Below are 16,379 nucleotides of genomic sequence, written 5' to 3'. Positions count from 1 at the left end.
TAGTGTCTGTAAGGGAAAGTAAGTGTCATCATATAGAAAAGGAGGTAACTCATTCCTTTTCCAGAGCAAAAATGCAGAGGTAAAGTGTAAGATTTTTAAATAGTTTATCATGTAGAAATAAAAAGAAGAGTGCTTTCTCCATGGACCTGGTTCTATGGGCTAGAGACAACAACTTCGTCATTTGAAGACCTTCTCTTGGGAAAGTTTGAGAACGTAGATGAAATCCTGATCATACTGAAATTAGAGTTTTTGGCACTGACATCGGTAAGGCTAATATTTTATCCCTTTTATTTTACAATAGTTCTGTGATCATAAAGTGCAAGATATGTACTTTTTACTATAGCTGCACATGAAAGCAGGCTTAGAGAGTTATGTATATACCTTTTGTAAAAAAAAAAAAAAAAAGTGTATGGTTTCTTGGTTAATATACCGCAGGATTTGTTGGTGGGATATGAGCTAAAAGAATAAATTATTAAGAGACTATTGGCACTAGGAAAAATGTGTATAGTTGGGACCAGATGTTAAACTGGAGTTTCAAAATTAATATTCTGTGTGTAGAATGGTCATGCAAGCTGAAAGGCTTAAGCAAAATACAAACCTTCCGGCAGAGATGAAGAACTCAGGCCTTAGTCACTGAAAACTGGAAACTTCTCTCAGGGAATGCTTTCAAACTGTGAAATGGAGATAAGAGCATTCCTTTTATTCTCTTTTCTTTTTTTCTTTCTTTTTCTTTTTCTGTTTTTTTTTTTTTTTTTTTTTTTTTTAATTCTTTATTATTTCTTTCTGTTCAGGCCAAAGACTGGTAGTAATTTATTTATGTGGACTTTGTTATGAAGAGCTGTTTGTGGGAACTCACAGTACAAGAATTCACTGATATTAACCAAGACAGCACTTCTCTGTAATGTATTTCCTAAGGAAAAATGGAACTGAAGTTCTGAAGTATAGTAAGTCAGATGTTTCTCAGTGTCTCATGTGCTTCATACGATATTTTAATGAAACAGTAGTGTATTTCTGATCATAGTGATCATAGTACAGAAACCACATAACTAGAAAAGTAATTTCTGTTGTAACAGGAACAAAGGTGTAGCAAACTGTTTAAATTCAGTTGTTTTGAAATAGAACTGGCTTCTTTCATGGATGGTGCCTTTATGAGTTGCTAGTTTGGTCCCTGGATGGTCTACTGCTTGAAACATAGACTTCCTGCATGGTGTTTTTGTGTTTGCCTTCTTTGCATCATTTCTTCTCTAGTATTTCCCTTGTTTCCTTTGTTTCTGATTTTTCTTTAATTTCACATTCATTTCTGTATTTTCATTCCCTACTAGTGTTGCTAACATCTGAGATTTAGTTGAAATAAATGCATGTGGTGTATGTGGATGTTATGGTTATTTCTCTCTCTCATGCAGAGGGACACAGACACAGAATGAGAGGAAGATGGAACTAAAATTCCAATTCTTTACTTTAGAAATTTTCAATAATTCAAACTAAAATACCTGCTTCAGATCTTTCCCACATTATCCATCATGGAGCATCACAGATGGACAGATTTGCTTAGGTTGGAGGGGACCTCAAAGGTCATCTAGTTCCAACCCCCCTGCTGTGGGCAGGGCTGTCACCCTCCAGCTCAGACTGCCCTGGCCCCCATCCAAACCAGCCTTGGGCACCTCCAGGGAAGGGGCATCCACAGCTTCTCTGGGCAGCAGTGCCAGGGCCTCAGCACTCTCGTGAAGAATTTCATCCTAACGTCTAATTTAAATCTCCCCTCCTTTAGTTTAAAACCATTTCCTGTGGCCCACTCCCTGATAAAGCATAATATAAAGCACTTACCTCTGCACCAATGCTAATACACATGAATACAAATCCAATAATGCCCATTAAAAATAATAATTCCTTTCACAAATTTATGTATCAACTATATATTGCCCTAGGGTCAGCCAGTTAAAGTTTTTTTTCTGATTATGTAATTCTCCTAACTTAATATCTTCATCTGAGATTATGATGATGATTTAAGGACTGATTTCTCTATCCTTGCAGACTCCTTCAGGTCCCTAGCTTGATAGTACTCCTTAATCTGCCATATTAAAAATGCTTGATTTCTGATTATACCAGAGTTTGAAAGTTGATTGTTATTTTCTCTATCCCCCATTCAGAGCACCTAAATGAAGTGGTCAGGATATCAAAACTGTGTATCAGTTAGAAGCTCAGTAAGGATGACACTTTTTTGAAAAGGGAAAGAGTCTTTTTCTCTTAATTAGGATGGCAACTCTCTTTTCCTCAAATGTCAACACCTAACATTGTGAAGAGACCAAAAATAATTGGGCCACTACACAGTAAATAACTGTGCAATATTACAGTTTTACAGAGCAAGAAATACTTTGCTTGTGCTTCACTTGGCTTTTGCTTTATGAGACAATAAAGTCCTGGCAAATAAATGCCGAGACCTCATCCCAAGGGAGCGGTGATGCCTCTCTGAAGACTTCTGCAGGGCTTGTTTATTACCTCATAAACTCAAAGCCAAATGAAGTTGTTATAATGTTACTTTGCATATAAATTATGCCTCCCCTGTCTATCTGCAGTTATGCATACTTCTTACTGCCTATATTTCTTTCCCTTCTGCCTGTTCTCCTTTACAGTTCTAGCTGCAGATGTTTTCCTTGGTGAGACTAGACCCCAAATATATGGGAAATGTCACTACTGCTAACTATACATGTTTACAAGTCAGAACTTGGGCACCAAAATCCTAAGGTAGAAACAGAAATCAGGACATGTTGCATATACCTTCTGGGATAGGAGTTGATATGTTGTATCTATGTCTGTAAGTTTTCTCTCAAGATGTGTGGGCTAACAAATAGCCTATGTGGAAAAACAGAAAGGAAAATGGAGGCTTAATCAAGTATCTTTAGGGGCTCAGGCTTCAAGTACACTGTGAGATTTGATAGCACTGAATGTGTGTTCTTAATGTCTTACAAAGGAAAACGTCAGCCATGGGTGATCACTGAAATGAATGTCAGCCTTACTTCAAAGCTGACTGTAGGGAAGCTAGAAACCAAGTTGCTGAGGAAATGAAAGAGGCCATACAGGAGCAGATGGATTCTCCTGTCTGAACAATAAAAAACCACACAGGGCTCTCCCTGTCACTGTTAACACTGTTCAAAAATGCAAGAAACAAGGAAGTAGACACAGTTATTCCAGGTAGTTCGCAACTGTAGCAAGATATAATGAGATCATAGGATAATTAAGGCTGGGAGGAGACCTTTGGAGTTCTGTAGTTCAACACCCTGCTCAAGACCAGGTCAGAACAGGATGCTCAGTTGGGTCTTGAAGATCTCCAAGGATGCACACTGCACAGCCTTGTGAGGCAGCCTGTCCTACTGCCTGGGTGTCAGAGTGAAAAGATTACTCTTATATACTGTTATATACTTTGAGCCTCTTTTCTTTCAATTGTCTCTCATCTTCCCTCCATACATGTCCAAATGATGTCTCGACTTCAATATCTCAGAGGTACTGAAGGGTCAATACTGAGAGAAGACAATGAACAGAGGGAAATGTAAGACCATATCTGATGATGATGATGATTATTATTATTTTAACCTCTCAGAGCTGCAAAGCTCTGAAATCTATTGCTAGACTGATTTAAAACTATTGGGAATATGTTGTATGGTAACTGTTGAATTACAGCCTGAACCACTGATTGAGCACCTGGGGAAAGGACCCGGTCAGACCTGGCAGCACAGGTGAAGGCAATTCAGCTGAGTGACTGGAAGGGGTGGAGCCTGGCTGCACCTCTCATAGACCTCGTTTAAGTGCTGACCCCCATGCTGGGGAAGGATCTCTTTCTGGAGATCCTGCCTTGGTGAAGCTTTCCCCTGTGAACCTGAAATCTTCTGATATGGGTGAGTAATCTTCTCCTCTTCTTTTATAACACTTCTCTATCGTGCCTGTCCTTCCGTTATCGCACCGTTATTGTAATACCTTTCCCCCTGTATTGATCTGTCTAGTTGCTACTGTAGTAAAAAAGGAATTCTGCATTGATGGCAGAAGGAAGGAGGCAATTTCCTGTTATGTCCTTGATACCATATAATTCCATTCACATTTTAGAGCGTATGACCTGATGGTGTTATATCCTTTGAAGGTTAGAAGCACTTATTTATCCACCTATGCCAGCTTATTCTTAAACCTGTTCTGGTCAATAGTCTGTAGTTATATTAATGCTGTTTATGAAGATTTCATTGTGAGGACTCTTACAAATTGTGGAGTATAGGCCTTTATGTTTCATTTTGTTAACAAACTCATCAAGGGGAGATGAAATGTGAATACTTCTGTTTTGTTACTACTCAGCTCTCCCTGGTCCTCTATAATTTCCAATATAGTTACAATTAAGATTCATTGCTTATTTTCTGCATAGATGATTGTGTGGTAAACGCTGAGAAAGCAGGCATTATTTTACAAATGTTACAGGTTCATTTATTTATTTTTATAATGCTTATGTTGAACTGCTAGTATAGTGCAGTGAGGCTTGGAGAAGGGCACTTTGCAGGAGGGCCCTCCTGCCCTAGCTTCCCTGTGTTTGCACCAGCTGAGTCTGAGCATTAGGTGAAACAGGTGCATAACCTGCATCCTATTACTCCTTAATTACCTTGTTGAGATAAAATAAAGCTGTGTTTGAAAAGGGGCTGAAGGGTGCTTTGTTGAGTAAAGCTTTCTAGGGGCTGAGTGTAGAGTTACGAGTGTGTGAGCTTCGGAGAAGCAAAGGCTCAGGACTTGCTGAGGTACTTTTGGAGTGCCTAAGATGGCGGTATGAACTGTAGAGTTTGAGTACATTTTTGCCTATGAAAAGAACAACTTTCATCTTGTGAGGATGGGGAGTGCAGAACAGGAGTCTGCCTCTGTGATTTGTAGTAATGCACAAACTGAATGCAGAAGCAGCTTCTGGTGTTAAGGTGGGTAAATGACTGAAAAAAAACCTTTGGCTTCTGATGAAGCTTATCCAGGGTTAATGGTGGTGCAACACTGTGTGTCTGGTCAGCTCTTCAAGTACAAGATAGTATCTTAGAATGAAGATGGAAATTCTTGAAGTGGCTTCTAGGAATGTGAATTTGGTTACACTTAAAGGTGTCTGAAGAGTCTGTGTATGCTCCCACTGAGGCAATGGAGAAATACTGGGTTAGCTAGGCTTTAGGTAAACACATAGCCACGTGCCTTGTCATCTGAAGAGAGGAAACAACAGAATCTCAGAGTTATAGGAGTTGAAAGGAATCTCCGGAGACCATTGTGTTCAACTCCCTGCTAAAGCAAGTTCCCCACAGCAGGTCAGTCTGATCTTACTTGGGGGAAACTTCAAGTGAAAGGAAAACTTAAGCAAATAATAACTAATGTTAACTGTCTTGGGAAAATGTTGTGTGATTCCATATGAAAGTACTTTTTGTGTATGACTGGCCAAGGAAGTGTAAGTACTAAGGAGGCAGGGTTAACTTGCTAACTAAATTAGCCCTATAGCTATTTGTGACTTCTTTAATACTTTTCCTAATACAGTTTATTTAACATAATCTTTTCTTACCTAAATATATGTGTATATATACTTAAGCGTCTCTGTGGCAATACAATGAAAAATGCTCTCTGAGAAAAAACATCAAACATTCTGTGCTTAGAATAAAGGCCTATGGAAGAAATGAGCTCCCTCAGAAATAAGCTCCTGTGGAGTTTCATGTCTCAGCTATCATGAAATAGAATATCTCAGTGAGATGACAACTGAAAACTCTAGAATTTCTTAAGAAGAAAAAAACTCAATTTAAGTTTGAACTCTTATTTTCTAGTGAAGACTAAGGGGGTACTAGACTACATTCATAAGCAATATTTCTAGCAGTGAAAACTTAAAAATCCAGTCTTTGGGTTCTTCTGTGCTATCACACAGTGGTTTTTTTTTTTTTAAATTGTGTGAATTGGAGTCTCGCAAGCTAACAGATGATCTCACTGTTTCATGAGCCCTAATTCTAACTTTATGAATGCTTGGATTTATTTATACTACTCTTCTTAGCATGTTTCCATCTAATGTGGATTTAGTTTCAGACACTTGTATGTGAATATCATTGAATAATATCTTCATTTATAGTAAGTGTAGCTTATGTTATTGCTTGACAAGGTTTCTAGAACATTCAGCAGCTATACTGCGAGACTGCTATGGTCAACTTCAATTCCCATTCTTATCTTATGTCAATTAGTAGTTTAGCAGTGAAAAACCTAATTAACTTGTTATACCTACAGTATGCTGCCTTGTTACAATAGATTCATGTTTAAATGTTCCTGGGAGACTTTTATCTCTTCAAAGAGTATAATTAAATAACAAGTTTACATTATTTCTTTTTGAAAGATGGCCAACTTACATTTTTCATGAAGATCTATTTGCTATGCTTTCAGCACTTCTCTGTGAAGTCCTGTAAAATATCTGCTTTAGTTTTTTTTTTTTTTAGTAGTAAGAACACTTATTCCAGATAAAATTAACCTATCTGAGGTATCTCTGAGTTTTCAAATGCTTATGTGCAGTAATGGCTTGTTTAGAAGTATATAGTATTTCTCTCTGCTGGGACCGAAGCAGACTTTTATAACAAATCCAGTTCTCTCTTCAGTATTGGAACTTTCCTTGGGTTGATAGAGAGGTGGATATTTTTAAACAATGACTTTTAGTATAAAATACACAAGAGTACAGTATTTACTGGTTGTACTTCTTTCATGTCCTTTACCTTGTCAATTCAAAAGGGAAAAAGAGATCCCACCCTTTTTGCTAGCCTTTGTTATAATAATTTAGACCTTTCAGTTATTGCAGCTGAGTAACTGATCTTGATCAAGTGTAATGAAGGGAGGCTATAAGTAAGCTCACTATGTTAACACAGCTGCTACTAAATACACTTCTACATGCAGGGGAGTCAGAAATCCATGGCTGATCCCTTTGCTTTCACCTCAGTGAATCCTAAAAATCAGCATGAGCAGTGAATACATGTTAATGCATTGCTGCCAGCAAGTGGAGCACTGCAAATAACGGGAGATGATAAGCAACTTGCTTTTCTCCTGATAGCATTTGCTGAGGGGCAGTGCCAGTTAAGGCTGGCAGATTGTTTTTAGTAATGAAACTCTTGACCTAGGAAAGCTATCCAAGGAGCTTTAAGAAGACTGTCCCTGGTGTAGTCACTGTAGCCCTTGAGCTACATGGCTGCTGCTTCATAATCTGGTCCTTATAAAGTTGCTATATGGCTGAAAAGATGACCTGCTGTCTGCCTAGTGCCTTCTGTCCTGTTGTGTACAGAGCTCGAGGATTTGCAGTGAATTGCCTTCAGCTATTAATCAGCCTCTGTTTGTTTACTTTCTCTAGCCTGCGTGTTAGCACTGTACCTTGATTAGTCATATGGGATATACATCTATCTATCTCATGGTAGGCCATGAGGCTTTTGTAGGAGATTAGCAGCAGGTTAACAGGCTGTCGAGTTAACAGTTACACAAGAGAAGAAATGGCTCTAGTATTATAAAGAATTTTTCAGGTCTTTAATACAGTAAATGATGTATTTGGAGGAGTGGCTGAGGGGCTGGGAGTTCTTTCTCTTGGAGATAGGACAGTGGTGGATGAGGGGAAGACCTCATTGCTCTCCCTCTAAAAGGATGAGGCAGCAAGGACAGCGTTGATCTCTTTTTCTCAGATGTCGTATGGCAAGATGGGAGGCAGTGTCCTCAGACTGTGCTGGGGGTGGGTTTAGATTGGATGTCAGGAATGAATATCTTCATAGAAAGGGTGGTTGTGTACTGGAACAGACTGCCCAGAGAAGTGGTGGAGTTGCCATGTCTGGAGATATTTAAAAGATGTGTGAATGCAGTGCTTAGGGATGTTATTTAGTGGTGGACCTGTGCTAGGTGGATGGCTGAACTTGATGATTGTAAGGGTCTTTTCCAATCTAGTTGATCCCCTAGTTGATTCTCTGCTGAAATTAGTATAGATTTACTGTTTATTCTAATGGGATATTCTTCAAGGGGGCTGATATCTGTTTACACCTGAAATGTCAACTGAGTATGTGTCTGAAGATTCTTCTGTGAGCAGGGTAGGTACAGAAGTAATAATTCATGTCGAAGCATGTACTCTATTGGAACAACACAATGAAGCTGCTTTTGCTTGGAATGGCAGGTTCTAGAAAATGCTGCTACTAGGTTTCTTTTGTTGTAGTAGGTGGTGAGCTTTGGTTCTACTCACTCTTTCATGAATTCATAGGAAAATCTTTTTTTGAGGTAATTTCTTACTGGAAAGTCTCAAAGTTTACCTTCAATTAGTGATCTTCAGCTGTTGCTTTCATCATACCTTCTCACTTCCAAAGAGAGGAAAACAATGGCTGTGCAATGCAGGTACTCTGAGAAAAAAAACAACAACAGAAGTTTAAGCTATTGGAGCACAGCTTGGATAATTTCTCAGATGTTTCCAAAACTACTGAAGCCAAAAGTTTGTCAGTGTTCCATGATGATTTTTCATTAGCTATTCCTGTTCACTTACTTGCAAAAATTAAACTGTTCAGAGAAAAAACAGTTGCGTGGCTGAAATAACTTGCTGGTGCCTATGACATCTAGTCAGAGCTCTATTTTTTGCAGCAACGTCTTGTTCACTTAATTACCATCAGTGTTGGATCATCTACTTTCTGCTTATGTGACTGTAAATGTATTTGAATTCGCAGTGAGCCCTTAACAAAAGGAAAACTGATTTCAGACAGGGCTCTTGTTTTTCATGTTGTCTTTACTCTCACTGCTTACTGAAAATTCTTTTTGTGCAACAGGAATATTGTTTATTGTATTGCTACAGCAGTTGTCTTCATAGTGTTCAGGATGTATATGCTGTCATTTGATATACAAATGTGCTTATGCTTTGATATACTTGATGTACTTTTTCTCCTTCATCAAAACCATTTGACAGAATTTTGATGAGATTCTTTCTTTGACAGGACAATGCTGTTGTTTTGATGTACAGTCCTTTACTGAGATTATGGCTGTGTTTGTATGCTGGTACGTTTATCTCTTGAAATAAATTTGAAAGAGAAAGTGCTGATAAGAGCATAACAGTGAGGGATTTCAGCAAACTGATGGTATTTTGTAATTAAGCTTAATAATGATCCATCAGAGGCTTCTGGACTGAGATCTGGTATAAACTGGGAAGGAGTACTTCTAAAAAGGAGAAGAATAAGATACAGATCTTGGCTCCATGCTGTATTCAACTGCCTGCTCAAACCTAAAAACATTTTTCACCAAAGAAAACCATCAAAGGATCCTGTACAACAAAATGCAAGTAGCAACTATCCAGTAGCAGCTTTAAGGCTGTGAGCTGGACTGTAGGTGGATGTGTCCTTTGTGTTTGCTGAATGATCACTGTAGCAGAGAACTGGATTGTGAAAGTTGGTAATGCTATCAAACTAAAACTGATAGCTGTATGGGAGAGGCAGATTTCTTCCTTGGCAATCACCAAACCCCACTTGATGATAAACGTTCATATCCAGTTTGTCCTTTAGGAGAAAATTCTGAAGGGTGAAGTGCTTAACCATTACATTAATACAACATTCGTTTAAAAATGAATGCAGCGGTAGCTTAGAAGCTGATGGGAAAGAAGGGAAAGTCACAGATTGGGAAAATGCTTGTTAATGAATTTCTGGAGAATCTGAGCATATTCAAATCAGCGGACATGAAATTTAGCTTAGTGTGCTCAGTGAGCTGGTTAATTGGATTCAATTTCAGTTAATTTGGATAATTCATAGAGGACAGGTAAGTTTTCAAAAGGACAAATATACTTGCTTGGAGAAAAGGGGCGGTGTGTGAAAAGGGACATGTGAAACATGGCCCAGTGAGTTTAATTACAAGACCTAAGTTGTTCTAGGGGGCCTAATAAATAGGGCAGCAGGCTTTGTCAGTATCTGGAGAACAGAAAATATTTATGGAGAAATGTAAAACTGATTCAGTTTCAAGGCAGAAGTATGCAATGTTTTGATGTGTGTTGGAAGTCTACATGGGCATTTGAATTTGGGAAGAGGGATAAAAATCCTTCCTCTTGTCTTCCTGTTTGGGTAATCACGCATGAGGGTACCCGGGGTTAGATACCACTCACTGAGAATAAATAGCATTATTGCAGGCTCTTTCAAGTTACAGTGTCTGTCCTCTTGGCAGAATATGCCAAGAGAACAATATCTGTGTACTGGGAAAACCTGGATTTCCTGAATCACAGAACGAAGTCGGATGATAGCAGGATTTTGGGGCCACTCACTTCAATACAGTTGCTGAAAAACGAAGAGCTAGCTGTTACTGGCACCAATGGAGGAAAAGATTAGATAATTCTTCTACAGTGTCTACACTGAAAAATCACGAAAACTGTTATGAAGAAACATGGAAATTGCAGATGATCACAAATAGCAAAGGACAGAAGTCTATAGGCAGAGAAAAAGAAGAATCTGAAACCTAGCAAAGTATACTGCTTATTGTGGTTTTATATATATCTATCTTGCCTGGTCTTATTTGCCACAGGCGCTATTGCAGTATCAGAATTTCTAAGCAGTAGACCAGAGTGAGTAGAAAGGACAAGAGGGATGATGGTCCTTCTGTCAGAGTGCTTCTGCTATCTCATCTGTCACACTCATACAGCAGATAGGCTGTCAGCCTGAACACAATTGATATGGCCAGTGTTCTTTTAATTTGTGCAGGTGCCTGTATGCTAGAAACAGTGATACTGGCACTAAAACAAGAGCCCTAGGCACTGGTACAAATATGTAAATGAGTAACATGTATTTCTCCCTCAACGTAACATGAAAGAAAATATGTTTTTATAGAGACTGGGACAAATTGTAGTTAGAATCAATGTCTGCTATCTTCAGAAAAGAAGTATATAAATGAATCTCTTCCAATCTGATATTTAATTTACATAATTTCAATCTCTATTTAACCATTATTAGGTTTAAAGAAAACAGCAAAAAAACAACAAAGCGGCTTACCTCGTGAGGAGGGAACTGAAGCTGAAGCATTAAAGGGGAATATAGTGAAGGTTTTGACTGGTAGATTGTGTTGAAAGATGATGGATGAAAGGGTGCAGCTGTCCCATAACTTACACCCCTAGGAGAGTTCTTCTGCCTTCACGCAGATTAAAAGAGGAGCTTAGCTCTTTGTATTATTAGTATGAAGGCAGAAAATTTGAGTTCTCGTAGTGCTAATGGGCTTTAAAAAAACCCAAAGCCTTTCTCTGGAAATAGCAAAGCTGACTGGAAAACAAGGTTACTTTTTTTTACCTGCTTCTGGGCAAATGCTGGCATTTATAGTATTGCTGCAGTACTGCTTTTTTGTATGTTTTCAGTATTTAATAACAGTGATTTTTTTTTTAAGTCAATATACTCTTTCCCATGAGGTGGGCCATTCCTGTCACAAAGGTCTTTGAGAGCAATAGCTCTCTGTCAAAAACATAATGTTTGCTGAGTATGTATTTCACTGGGGTGATCTCAGTGTTATATTATTTATCTTACAGTCTATAAGCTTGGAAATAATTAAGTTTTTTTGCTGTTCTTTCTGTTCTACTGTCAGACAGTGGAGCTTGCTTTAATTGAGACTGTTGCAAGTCAAGATGATATTTGCAATAAGTGGGAGTGTTTATCTGCTCCTTCACAGCTCCCCACTGTAGCTCAATGATATCTGCTCAGGTGGATGTTGTAAAGTATTCTCCTTCACAAGGTGATTTGGGTGTAAAAACTCCTGAGTGCTATATTGAGAAAAGCATTTGCTATAGCTGAGAGGAAACTCAAAGCTAAGAAGCTGAAAAGCAAGTCCTTTCTGAAGTCCTCACCTCTCCTTTCTTGATTGAAGTTCTCAAAAAGGCTTCATTTTTTGCTTGAGTTCTAAGTAAATCTGCTTAGAGCTTTATATGTAGATGTCCCTGTGTGATCAGAAATGAGATCAAAGCGTACCACACATCTTTGTAGCAGGAGTGTTTTCACTCAGGCCATTATAAAAGGATCTAGACGGCGTTATGCTGGGAAATATCCTATATGAAAAGCAGTGTGAATAGTCTTTTTTAATCATTAATCTTAGTGATGAACCATGTTCTTGTAATTGGACAAATAATTGAGAAAAGTGAATGTTCAATGCTGCAAATGCTCTTGTTATTAATAATAGCCTCTACAGCTTGAGTTGTTGTGCGTGATCTTGAAATTGGTATGTGAATAACACTGAGTTACGTATCCCTATAATGTGTGCACAAATAGTAACCTCATAATAACCCACTGTGCAGCTATGTGCCCAGGGACATGAGATCTCAGTGTCTGCAAATACTCAGATCTCATCTGAATGACATGCAGTGCTTTAGAACAAGGCTTGATCAATTGGGAGTGAAGTGTCATTTCAAGAAGTCTGTACTTGGGTGGTATTTCATTGCTGAGCAAAATAGTTTGGGCTGAAGAGCAGCTTGTAAGTATTTTGATATGTTTCTACTAAATAAGATTAGATTATCTGCTTCCACTATCTAATATGAAGTTGAATATTTAGAATTCACATGGATGGCACGCAATAGCATTTTTGTTTAGAGGCATTTGTTATTAAAAAAAATCCAAATGAAATTCTGGAAGTGACATGCTGCCTGAAGGTATTTATCCAAAATACTGATTGCAAAAACTTCACATTCTAGAATTATTTGGGAAAACTTGCTCTTTCCAGAACAGAAATAGTAATGTAACCATTGGATGGCTTGATTTGGAAATAAGCTCAGAATATCTGGTCCTGACCCACTGTTGTGGGCAAGGCTGGCATCCACCAGCTCAGGCTGCCCGGCGCCCCATCCAGCCCAGCCTTGAATGCTTCCAGGAATGGGGCATCTGCAACTTCTCTGGGCAGCCTGTGCTAAGGTCTTATCAACCAATCAGTGAGGAAAAAACCCCTCACATCTAAGGTAAATTTCCCTTCTTTTCTTTAAAACCATTCCCTGTTATCTTATTGCTATCTGCCTGTGTAAAAACTTTGTCTCCCTCCTGTTCCCTTCAAGTACTGGAAGGTCACAATGAGGTGTCCCCAGAACCTTCTTTTCTCCAGGCTGAGCAAGCCCTGTTCTCTCAGCCTGTCTTTGTAGGAGAGGTGCTCCAGCCCTCTGATCTTTGTGACCATCCTCTGGACTCACTCCAGCAGCTCCACATACTACTTGTGCTGGGGGCCCGGACTTGGAAGCAACATTCCAGATGTGTAGTATATGACACAAGGTAAGAAAGAGAACTGCTTCCGGCAAATTCAATATCTGTGTTGGGTGTGGTGTTGCATGTAGACTCCTTAAATCTGTTGGTGCTGCAGAAATAATTATGTTGATAATACAATAGTACGTGTTTTGTATAATGTTTTTGGCTAATCTAATAGCTGTGACTTGATATCATGTAGGCAGCCACTGGTGGCACAGTAAAGAGTAGACAAGAAAATCCTTCCTATGTATCAACAGTGAGTGGTTGCCAAAAGAGTCATCAAGGGCTGGCACATCACTGTATGACCTGTTTGGTACCCTGAGACTGGGCCAGGCCTAGGAAACCAGGTTCACTTACCTGCAATGCATGGTTCTTGATAGTTACTCAGCAGTTTCTGAATCCAACACCCAGTCTTTATGAAACTGCACGGATGCTGTGGGAAGGTGAGTGTGAAGCTGGTGGCACATGGTGCTCTGGGTTCTTGATGTAGGAGAAATGGAGAGGGCAATTGTGGAGTTGTTGCTCTGATAAGTCTTGCTCAAGTTTGTTTTATTTTTTCATTTGTTTTACTTATGATCTTTTGCTTTCTTGCAACTTGCAACAGCAAGTCTGATTTCAGTCTTGCCAAATGAACTTTCGCTTCTTCTCTATCAAATGTGCTTTGTGTTGTGTGGACTAAATAAGTCAGTTTGATATTGAAAAGTTCTAGGGTTGTCTTCCCCATGGATGCACTGTGTCAGAAAAAAAGCAGATGTGTCCAGGCTGTGGGAAGCAGACTGTAAAAGGGACGGTATAGTAACTGCTGGGCAGGTGCCTGCCTTTTAGAAGGGAATTCTCTCTCCCTGGTACAAATTAGCACTCTGTCTTCAAAGAGCAGATGGTTGAGAGGCATCCCATGGTGTGGATATAGCCGGAGGCATTGCAGTTCCTTTTTAGAAGGCAATTGAATGGCTAGATAGAAAGAATAAACACAAACTTTCAAATTGCTTTTAGTCATAGGAGCTGTATGTGTGAGATGTGTAACAGCCTCAAAATGTGAGGGATTTAGAAGTGAAGCTCCCTACAGTACATCTACTTGCCTTCAGGAAAACAGTTCCTTTCCCATGGTAAGCAGAAATTGCAGTATGCTGCGCTAGTAACTGCTGTCCCCATGGCTTCTGTTTCTCTGTTCCCAGTGGCAAAGGCACTTCATTTAACTCTACTAATTGCAGTTATTTAATATAATGCTGCTATGTGCTGGGAGAAGAGAGTTTTCCTAAGCCCGTAATGTACTGGCTTGGGGCAAATGTATCTCAATGCGAGCAGCCTTTTTCTTGAAATACAGCTTACTAGGGATGTGTTTCTTATGCCTCGGTATTGTGGCACCTACGGTCAGAAGAGTGGTAGAAATGTGATTGTGCACACAGGATCTTCACTCAAGCACACTTTCCTGTTCTGGAAAAGGAACTGAAACTTTGAGGGACTGTATGAGTGTTTCCAATAGGGAACTTGGAAAAACAGAGTTCCCTCTGAGCTCTTTTGTGCTTATTCAAAAATGAGGTCCCTCAGTGCCTGTTAATTGGTACAAACCCTGCGAAGTGAGGTGAAATCACATCCTGGAACCCAGGCAAGTCTAAGGGAAATAGTTCGCTGCTGGTGTTCCTGTGTTCCCCTCAAGGTAAATACAGGAGTTAAACTATTAACACAGTAAAACTGTAGGGCAATCCCCATTAGGACACAGCTATGAGTCCTAGCAGGACTACCATAGCAGCTGAATTTCTAAAGGAAAGTCCCCTGTGTGATTCCTGGCAGGACAATCACTGTGTTTGAAATCTCCAGCCGTGCAAAACTGCATAATACAAAGCTATCAAAAACATGATATTCCCAGCATGTGAAACATGAAGGGAGTATAAAGGCTTAAACTGCATTAGTAAAACCTTGCTGTAATTGGTCTTTGGCAAGAAAGGGGAAAAAAACAAGCTGCCATTTGGTTCTCTGGCAAGGGTAAAACTTCGTAAGTTGAATTACTGAGAATAATAACTTTTCTTAGAAGGATTAATCTGCACTTACAGTATTGTGCTGTTAGGAGTTTACTTTAAAATGATTTTTAGTTTAAGTGCTCTGACAAAATTCAGGAGGTGGGAACAGGATAGCAGGCAGATGTGACTAAAGGCACTTGTGTGGTCTCTGTTTTCTAGGGCACTTACTGGGAGATGCTGATGTGGCCTTAAAAATAGTCAATGTACCATTCTGCTTGGATGTAATGCTTGCCTCTGCCAGGCTAATGCTTATGTCCGGAAGGAGATCATATAAACAACAGGACTTAATTGGAGCTCAATGAAGAGGCTCATGTAGCAGTGACCTGACAGTTGATCCCTTTGATAATAAAACTTCTGGTCCCTATATTATTAAACAGTGAAATGCTAGCAAAGCTGCAGGTAGACAGCTTCTTTCTGGTGACAAGTGTCAGCATGATGCATGTAATCCTTTTCCATACCACTGCTTGGTACTGTGACTAGGTGGGGTTTTATTCTTATCTATATTTGAACTCATCTGTAAGCTGTAACTTACCTTAAACGTATAGAATTTGTGGAGTTATCTTTGCTGTAGTTAATGGTACTTCATCTGTAAACACACTTTCTGCAAGTAAATTGTTGGTGCTGGTGGAAAAGATATGAAAAATGAGTTAATTAAAATGTGAACAAGAACAGAAGAATTATGGCTGCTCTTTAAGATTTATATAAAAGCGTTTCTTGTGCACATAACACCATTTAACCTCTTGGGACTACTCTTGAGTGAGGACTGGATGCTGTGATGTGGAGAAGATTGTGCTTAGCAGTCATACAGCCTGGTTCTGACTGGAGGATTCCAGGTCACTTCTGCTTTTCTTACTCCTCTTTATATTCTGTGATATAACTGCAGAGCTTTTTATGTTCAGGAGTCAGGGCCCAGACTCACCTCCCCTCAAATGCAGAATAAGCGGGGAGCAATTGGCAGGAACCATTCCCATTCCATGAAACAGTGAATTCCTTAGTGTGAGGACTGCAGCTAGAGTCCTTAAACCAATCAACCTGCAGCAAAATGGATTGTTTTCATCTGACTTAAAGCCCAGCATCCTCACTGTTTTTTCCTATGGTAGACTAGTGAGTAGAAAGAGTACAGTCTGACGACCTCCTGCACTCAATTCAGGAGCAT

The 16,379-nt window shown here is 39.3% G+C and overlaps 1 long non-coding RNA gene across 1 annotated transcript; it reads left to right on the top strand.

Moving 5' to 3' along the window:
- The first annotated feature begins 3,817 nt into the window (after positions 1–3,817).
- On the top strand, positions 3,818–15,931 carry LOC149918952 (uncharacterized). The gene is made up of 3 exons (XR_016464677.1): positions 3,818–3,890; positions 13,093–13,232; positions 15,383–15,931. It is a non-coding gene; the product is annotated as an uncharacterized LOC149918952 (long non-coding RNA).
- Positions 15,932–16,379: the final 448 nt, after the last annotated feature.

Source organism: Phasianus colchicus, chromosome 2 (genome assembly GCF_987193195.1).
Source record: "Phasianus colchicus chromosome 2, bPhaCol1.hap1.1, whole genome shotgun sequence".
In the NCBI taxonomy this organism is placed as follows: Eukaryota; Metazoa; Chordata; class Aves; order Galliformes; family Phasianidae; genus Phasianus; species Phasianus colchicus.
Note: the sequence above shows the minus strand (reverse complement) of the source record. Positions and strands in the feature narration are given on the sequence as shown.